Genomic DNA, 7,908 nt, shown 5'->3' with positions numbered 1-7,908 from the left:
TTCAGCAATTTATTTTTACAAATACTGTTTATTCTACAAATACAGGTTACTATGTGGGAGTCAAATTCTGCTGATAAAGTTGCGACAGCTCGTTAGATGTTCCCAAATCGAGATTCCAAAACTTATATTTGACCAATAGTAGTTTGGCGCAGTTAGTAGGATATAGGAAAGGCAACAATCATTTAAAACATCTTAGGCAACAGCATAACGAGTACTTTTAACACGTTTGTTTTATAAATCCTTACTTGATTAAAACAACTATAACACAAAAGTAGAAAGTATGGTTTGAATATTTTATAGGTATAATACGAGCATTAAAAAAACTGCTGTTTTTATTTAAATTTTAATAAAATTTGGTTAATGTTCTATAAGAATATATAAATGTTTAAGGACATACATTTGTGACTACCTGGTGATAGTGGTGTAAGTTTGAATAAAGAAGAAAAAACAAATCGAAATAAAATGCACTAAATAGTACATCTATCAGAAAGATTCACGTACAGTAGCGACGACTTTTGGACAAGTAAATGGACAGGTCAATTTTAAAATTAAAAGAAGGGAATAATAGAGACATTTTTATTAAAAATTATTTATAAAAGCTATAGTTATTTAAAAGAACCTGGTCTTGGAGCTAAACCATAGAACGTTTTCGGAATAAATAATCCATCTTCAACGCTGCTACCTAAAAGAAGTACAACTACGTTAATTAAGAAAAACGTGAAAAGTTAAATTTTGACCAAGGTAAAGCAAATGTGATTTATTAATTGTGATTAATTAATTGATACAAAAACGATAAGTCATTCATAAATGCTCTATTTAGAGGCCATGCTCTTAATATTACTTCACGATTATATCCTTTAGTAGATACATGTCAAAATGTCCTGAGCGACTGTAGATCAACTAAATTTCTTTGACATTAAAAGCCTTACGAGTTCTTATGAGACTTGTTTCTTCAATGAGACTTTATTATTCCGAAAAGCGTTTATACAATCTAAGATTTTACCAATATACAGGGTGTCCCATAATTAATTGGACATTAGCTTATGGGTAATAGCTGACATCAAAATAAAGCATTTGAGCTCAAATTGCTTAGGCAAAATGTTCCTAGTTTTCGTTCTACAGGGTGATTCATTAATATTTTTTTATATTATTTTTAGGGATATATTGAAAACTATTTAACCGATTTAAGTAAAATTTGGTATCTTATTATTATTTAATATGCTTAATATGAAAATGATATTAGTTTTACCGATGACACTAGGTGGCGCCACCTACTATAACATTGGTTCATTCATGGGGCCATAATTTTTTTTCTCGCCCTGTATAAACATTCTAGAAAAAAAACATGAAATAACATTCAATTCTACACAAAAAAGGTATTCTTGTTTCAAATCAAAAAAGTACACCGTTTTCGAAATAAACGTATTTTTTAGAGACGTGCATAAAATAAAAAAATTTTACAAAAACTTCTGTAAATTCAAACATTATTCAAAAGGTCTTAAATAAAAGTGAATAATAAATGTATTAGTAGTAGATAATTTTTGCAAACAAAATGCATATGATTGAAACAATTATTTTTATTAAACCTTTGACTCAGTAACAAATTTTAAAAAAATCAGAAATTAAATTAAACAATGAAGTGAATATAAAACAATTAACAAAGTGAATAATTCACAACGAAACGAAAAAAAATTACAATAGGTGTTCAAAATGTGCACCATTAGATAAACTACATAATCTAAATCTTTTGTGTAAGTTTTGTCCTATTTTAAATAATGAGTTTCTTTGGGCCCTAATTACGTTAACTCCCTCTACAATATTTTGCCATAACTCTTGACGGTTATTTATTTTTTTTACATAGACAAGTGACTTTAGGTAGCCCCACAAGTGAAAGTCTAGGGGATTTAGTTCGGGACTGCGTGCTGGCCATGGGTATACACTACCTCTACCAATCCACCTTTGAGGATAAATTTCATCTAGATAATTTCTAACTTCTAGGCTATAATGTGGTGGTGCACCATCATGCATGTACCAAGAGTTCCGTCTCAAATTTAGAGGTATGTCTTCTAAAAGAGTTGGTAAATCTTTTCTCAAAAAATTTAGATACGTTACTCCGTCAAGCCTAGTTGGTAATTCGAATGGTCCTACAATACAATCCCCAAATATGCCACACCAGATATTTATGGAAAACTCGTGTTGAAAATGATGTTCTTGAAATGCATGAGGATTTTCTGTCGCGTAGGTATGGCTATTGCGCCAGTTAAATACACCCCTTCTAGTAAATGTGGCTTCATCGATAAATAAAATTTTATTATAAAACATTGGATCGTCTAAATGCCGCCCCATCATAAACTGACTAAATCGGAGCCTTGTTGGAAAATCCTGTGGTAAAAAATTCTGTACTGGAGTAAAACGATACGGATACAGATTTTCTGTCCATATTATTCTTGACACCGTATATTTGCTTATACCAGTGGCCGCAGAAACAAGCCTTGTACTGGTTTCTCGATCTTCTGCAACACGCACAACAATTTCATCCTCCATATCCGCATCAATTACTCTCGGTCTTCCAGCATTCCTGTTTTTGGGATGAAATGACCCTGTTTCGCCTAATCTGTCGAACAATGATCTAATAGTATTATGGTTTGGCTGCCTTGTATTGGGATAAAGTTCGAAATAGAGTTCAGCTGCTTTACGAGAACAAAAATTTTCCTGGGCATACAAACAGATCATATCGCGCATTTCTACATTAGAAAATTTACTATGACGTAAAATTTTATGGTTTATAAAAAACTTAATAGCTCTTTGACAAATAATGACTCGCACTGCACTTTGACAACTAATAATAAATAAATTCGTAGTTACGTCTTGACGTTGTCATTAAGTTCAAAGCATACTTGTTTTGCAAAAAATTAAATAGAGACATGCATCATTAACAAAATACGTTTATTTCGAAAACGGTGTACTTTTTTTATGTGAAAGAAGACTAGGTACCTTTTTTGTGTAGAATTGAATGTTAGTTCATGTTTTTGAAGTTATACTTCTTTAGGTGCAATTGGGAAAAATGTTGAGAGTGAATTTTTATAAAAATGTGCTAGTTGCTAAATCTTTGAATTTACGTATGTATCAGTGCAAATAAAGTGTGAAAAAAAATATATTTTATAATTTTTGTGTCTTTGAATTTGTCTTCGTCGGATATAGGATAATAGATATTAAAATATGATGATAAGAAGATTAAAAGGCAATCTTAATATTATTTGTAGATATAATCTGTCAAAATAATTCACTTTAGTATGAATTTTACGGCCATAGCACACTGGCTACACCAGTTGTTGTCGCTCGAAAACGGGAGTCAAGCAGTGTCTACCGGGGTCCGACTTTGGATGGATGGCCGCTTAGGAACATAACATGTCATGTTATTGCCTTGCTTACTTTTTTTATTTTCGGTATTATTTAAGAACATTTTTAGGAAACTTGTAAGTATTAAAATTAGTTTAATATTTAAATGAAACACAAATAAACTGTTTAAAATATATTAATTTCGTTGAAGTCATATAATAGAAGTATAACTTCTTACCTGTGTACAAAGTACACACATATTCTTTTTTAATAATAGACTCGCACTGCACTTTGACAACAAATAGTAAACAAATTCGTACTTACGCCTTGATTTTGCCATTAAGTTCACAGCATACCTAGGTACCTGCTTGTTTTGCGAAAAACAAAATACGTTTATTTCGAAAACGGTGTACTTTTTTGATTTGAAACAAGAATACCTTTTTTGTGTAGAATTGAATGTTATTTCATGCTTTTTTTCCTAGAATGTTTATACAGGGAGGACAAAAAAATTATGGCCCCATTAATGAACCAATGTTACAGTAGGTGGCGCCACCTAGTGTCAATGGTAAAACTAATATCATTTTCTTATTAAGCATACTAAATAATAGCAAGATACCAAATTTCACTTAAATCGGTTGAATAGTTTTCAATATATCCATAAAAATAATATAAAAAAATATTAATGAATCTCCCTGTAGAACGAAAACTAGCAACATTTTTCCTAAGCAATTTGAGCTCAAACGCTTTATTTTGATGTCAGCTATCACCCATTAGCTAATGTCCAATTAATTATGGGACACCCTGTATAAAACACAACATATAGGGGTCTCGATAATAATATATATTGAAACATTGTTTGGTTAAAAAATCAAAAAATCACTTGGTATATCAAATATGGGCGGGAAATATATTGGAGGAGTTAAATGTATGTAGGAGCTCCCATTTTGTCTAATTTATAGAATATTATATACCATAAAGGATGCTAGCAACCGACTTGAAAGTTTTTGAAAAGTTATGAACCACTTTGGAATAATAAATGTTTGTAGAACATTCAACAAACACTCACACTGGTACTATTTATTTTATATAAAGTACTTAACTATTGCACCTAAGTTCTCAACATATATTTTTTATAATTTTTGTATCGATTTCTTCTAACCTACAATCGGTAGAAAGTAATATGATACTTAAACACATACATCACTTATTTTTTCTACAAAATATACCAAAGTAACCTTTTCAGATTTTTGAATGTCTTAGCATATGTAAGTATACAATTAAATGCGGCAATCCAAAACTTCTGCGCGTATTTTTGTCTTCTGCGAAAAATGTCGATACGTTCATGTACATTGGCATGGTCTTTGTCCATCTATTACTTTATGAAGAAAATAAATTATGAGATAAATATAATAACTGAATAAAAGAAGCAATACGTATGTGTTGTATTTAGTTGTTTTTTATTTGAAATGTTTGATATTGTGATATTATACCTATATGTGTATTGTATGGATCGTTTTCTATTAAAGACACCTTATTTTCTGTATATTATTTTAAAAGAATGGAAAATTCATATAAAGATATATTTCAAGCAATCATTTCTAATAAATTCACCTCAAAAGATTAATATCCCTTAAAAATTTTACGCAAATTCAATAACCTTAACCGGTTTTTGTTTTTGCTTATTAAAATACCAATAGGAATATTGACTATTTTTGGGAGACTATATAAAACCGTACATAAACATCTGATACAGCCCAAAATATTTAATATTATTATTTTAATACAACTAATATCTTAAAATTCATGATGTTTTATGTTCCGTTTAAAATTTCGGTCTAAAAGGTGACGCCGGTGCTTGTCACCTTACCGCTGTGACGTCACATGTTCCTAACACTGGGAAATAGGTTATATCAAGGTCATTTTTGTCAAGCGAAGATTCTATTCTGGCGTTGTATTACTTTTTCTCTATAATAAAATAAGTTGTCAGGGTTTGTGGGGCTTCACCTTCCCCGTAGTACCTGTGTTGCAATTACCTCACCTACCCGTTATCCCCTCCCACAGGCGGATAGGTGACGCAGGCACAGGAATTTCCACCTCGCACGTAGACAGGTCGCCGCCGAGGATCTCTCCTCTACCACTCTTAAATCTCCTGACGGGTACGTGCCGGGACACCAACACCACGATTGGCACAAGGCCAAAAGAGGTGTGTATGGGCCCAGCTCGTTCAACCTCGCCTGGTTCTTTTGGAATGAGAGTAGAGTGGTCCCCGAGAGTCTCGTCTCAGATACTAGGAGTGTAGACCGGTGACCGTGACGCCTAAGCGTCCGTGTGCGTTTCTACAAACCCGACACCTCAAGCGATTCCTACCCATAAGTCGCCTCTTACGACAGGCAGGGCCTTCTCGCCTCGGCCGTATTCTTATCTCCGCGAGACGAACGGAGAAGCTTTTAGAACAAACTACAACTTAGACAAATATATTAAAAACAACAAGAGCCAAAATAAAAAGTACTTACACAGTGGTGTATACAAACTTAAATGTGGCGACTGCCCAAAAACTTACATCGGTCAAACTGGTAGAACTTTTATCAAACATATAGCAGAACATAAAAGGGCTTTCAATAATAGAAAAACATATTCTACAAACGCAATTCACCTTCTAGATCATAGTCATTCTTTTAATGAAGAATTTCAAATTCTTCACATCCAAAATAAGGGTCTTAAGCTGTCATATTAGAATCTATGGAAATTAACAAATTAAAACACACAGACATAATTCTGAATGACCAACTTGAGACAAACAGTTCTCCCCTCCTAAAGCTATTTCGTTAGAGACTATAAATTGTAAACACATCCAAAAATAGATTACTTGAGAAAAGTACTCTGTCGAAACAGCTGTAGTGATAAGATATAAGTAACGGTCGAATCCATCACGTATGATTACCGTTATGTAGTCATTATCGGTTGCGAAAATAACAATAGTTTGTGTACTATGTACTTACATTTAAATCTTCATATTTCCAAATTCATCAGAGCTTAAATCGAACTATTTACCTTAATAAATTCACTTTCCACGATGGGAAAAAAAAACTTCAAAATCGTTTTCACATAAGTTTTAATCGGTAGTTAGCAAATATCGAATTCTTCCACAAAAATAAGTATAATGTTAGCCGAACAATATACAACGCAGGTATAGGACTTTTCATAAAAAAATAGTGTCATTTTTTTCGAACAGACATTTTGTAAACAAACAAGTTAGGTTCTTCTTCTTCCTCTAATGGCGCTACAATCCTTTGTGAGTCTTGGCCTGCTTAACAATGTTCTTCCATTCTGCCCTGTCGGATACTTTCTTTCGCCACTGCCTGATGTTCATGGTTTTAAGATCCCTCTCTACGTCGTCTATCCATCTTTTACGGGGCCCTCCTCTTGTTCTGTTTCCTTGGGGCTTCCGTCTCTGGACTACTTTTACAGCTCGATTATCTGGCATTCTTTCTAGGTGATCACGCCAGTTTAGTCTTTGTGACTTTACAAATCTAACAATATCTGCGCTCTGCATTAGTTCATCCAGCTCGTGATTCATTTTAATTCTCCACGAACCATCGCTGCATTGGGTTGGTCCAAATATCTTCCTTAGTATTTTGCGCTCAAATATTCTCAGTTGATTTTCATCAGTGGTTGAGAGGGTCCACGTTTCACATCCATATGTGACCACTGGTCTAATTACCGTTTTGTAGATTTTAAGCTTAGACTCACGATTCAGTAACTTACTTTTCATTAAGTCTTTGTATGCATAAAAGCACTTATTACCGCTAAGAATCCGTGCTTGTATTTATTGACTGATGTTGTCATTTGTTATTGAGACTAGGTAGAGAACAGTGGAGGCGTATTTGTAGGTATGGTTGTCTACCTTCAGATTCTCATGTTGATTCGATTTTGTGCACTCCATATATTTTGTTTTGCTTTCATTTATATATAGACCAAACGTAGCAGCTTCTCGTTTCAGTTCTATAACTTTTTCGCTTAATACCCTTTTGTTGCGGCTTATTATGGTAACATCATCTGCATATGCGCATATTTGCATTGATCTTGTATTAAAACAGCCGTTTATATCCAGGTTTCTAACAACAGCTTCTAAAGTTAAATTAAAAAGTGTTGTTGATAAGCAACTTGTGTCATATCAAACAAGTTGGGTTAATAATATAAATAATGTAAATAATTAATATAAAAAATACTAATGAAAGTCTCGTTACTAAAAAAAAAAGAGCCACACCTAATAATGAAATTGTGGAATAATTTTTTCAATTTCTTTAAATTTAATTTTTGTTTCGGTATGTCGGGTGTCCAGTATAATTGATACGGCTGATACGTCTGTAGATACAAAATTTCAAGATTACAAGAGATAACAAGAATTATTAGAAATGATTTTTAACTTCAAAAACAGTCTCTATATGATTTTTCCTTCGTATTATTGTATTCATACTATAATTTTTGTGTAATGTTAAATGTATATCCTAAGTACAGGTATATAAAAATGTTTCCGAGGCAATTACTTATATGCACTGACATAAAAAT

Source organism: Diabrotica undecimpunctata, chromosome 4 (assembly GCF_040954645.1).
Source record: "Diabrotica undecimpunctata isolate CICGRU chromosome 4, icDiaUnde3, whole genome shotgun sequence".
NCBI classification, from domain to species: Eukaryota; Metazoa; Arthropoda; class Insecta; order Coleoptera; family Chrysomelidae; genus Diabrotica; species Diabrotica undecimpunctata.
This window is presented reverse-complemented; position numbering follows the sequence as displayed.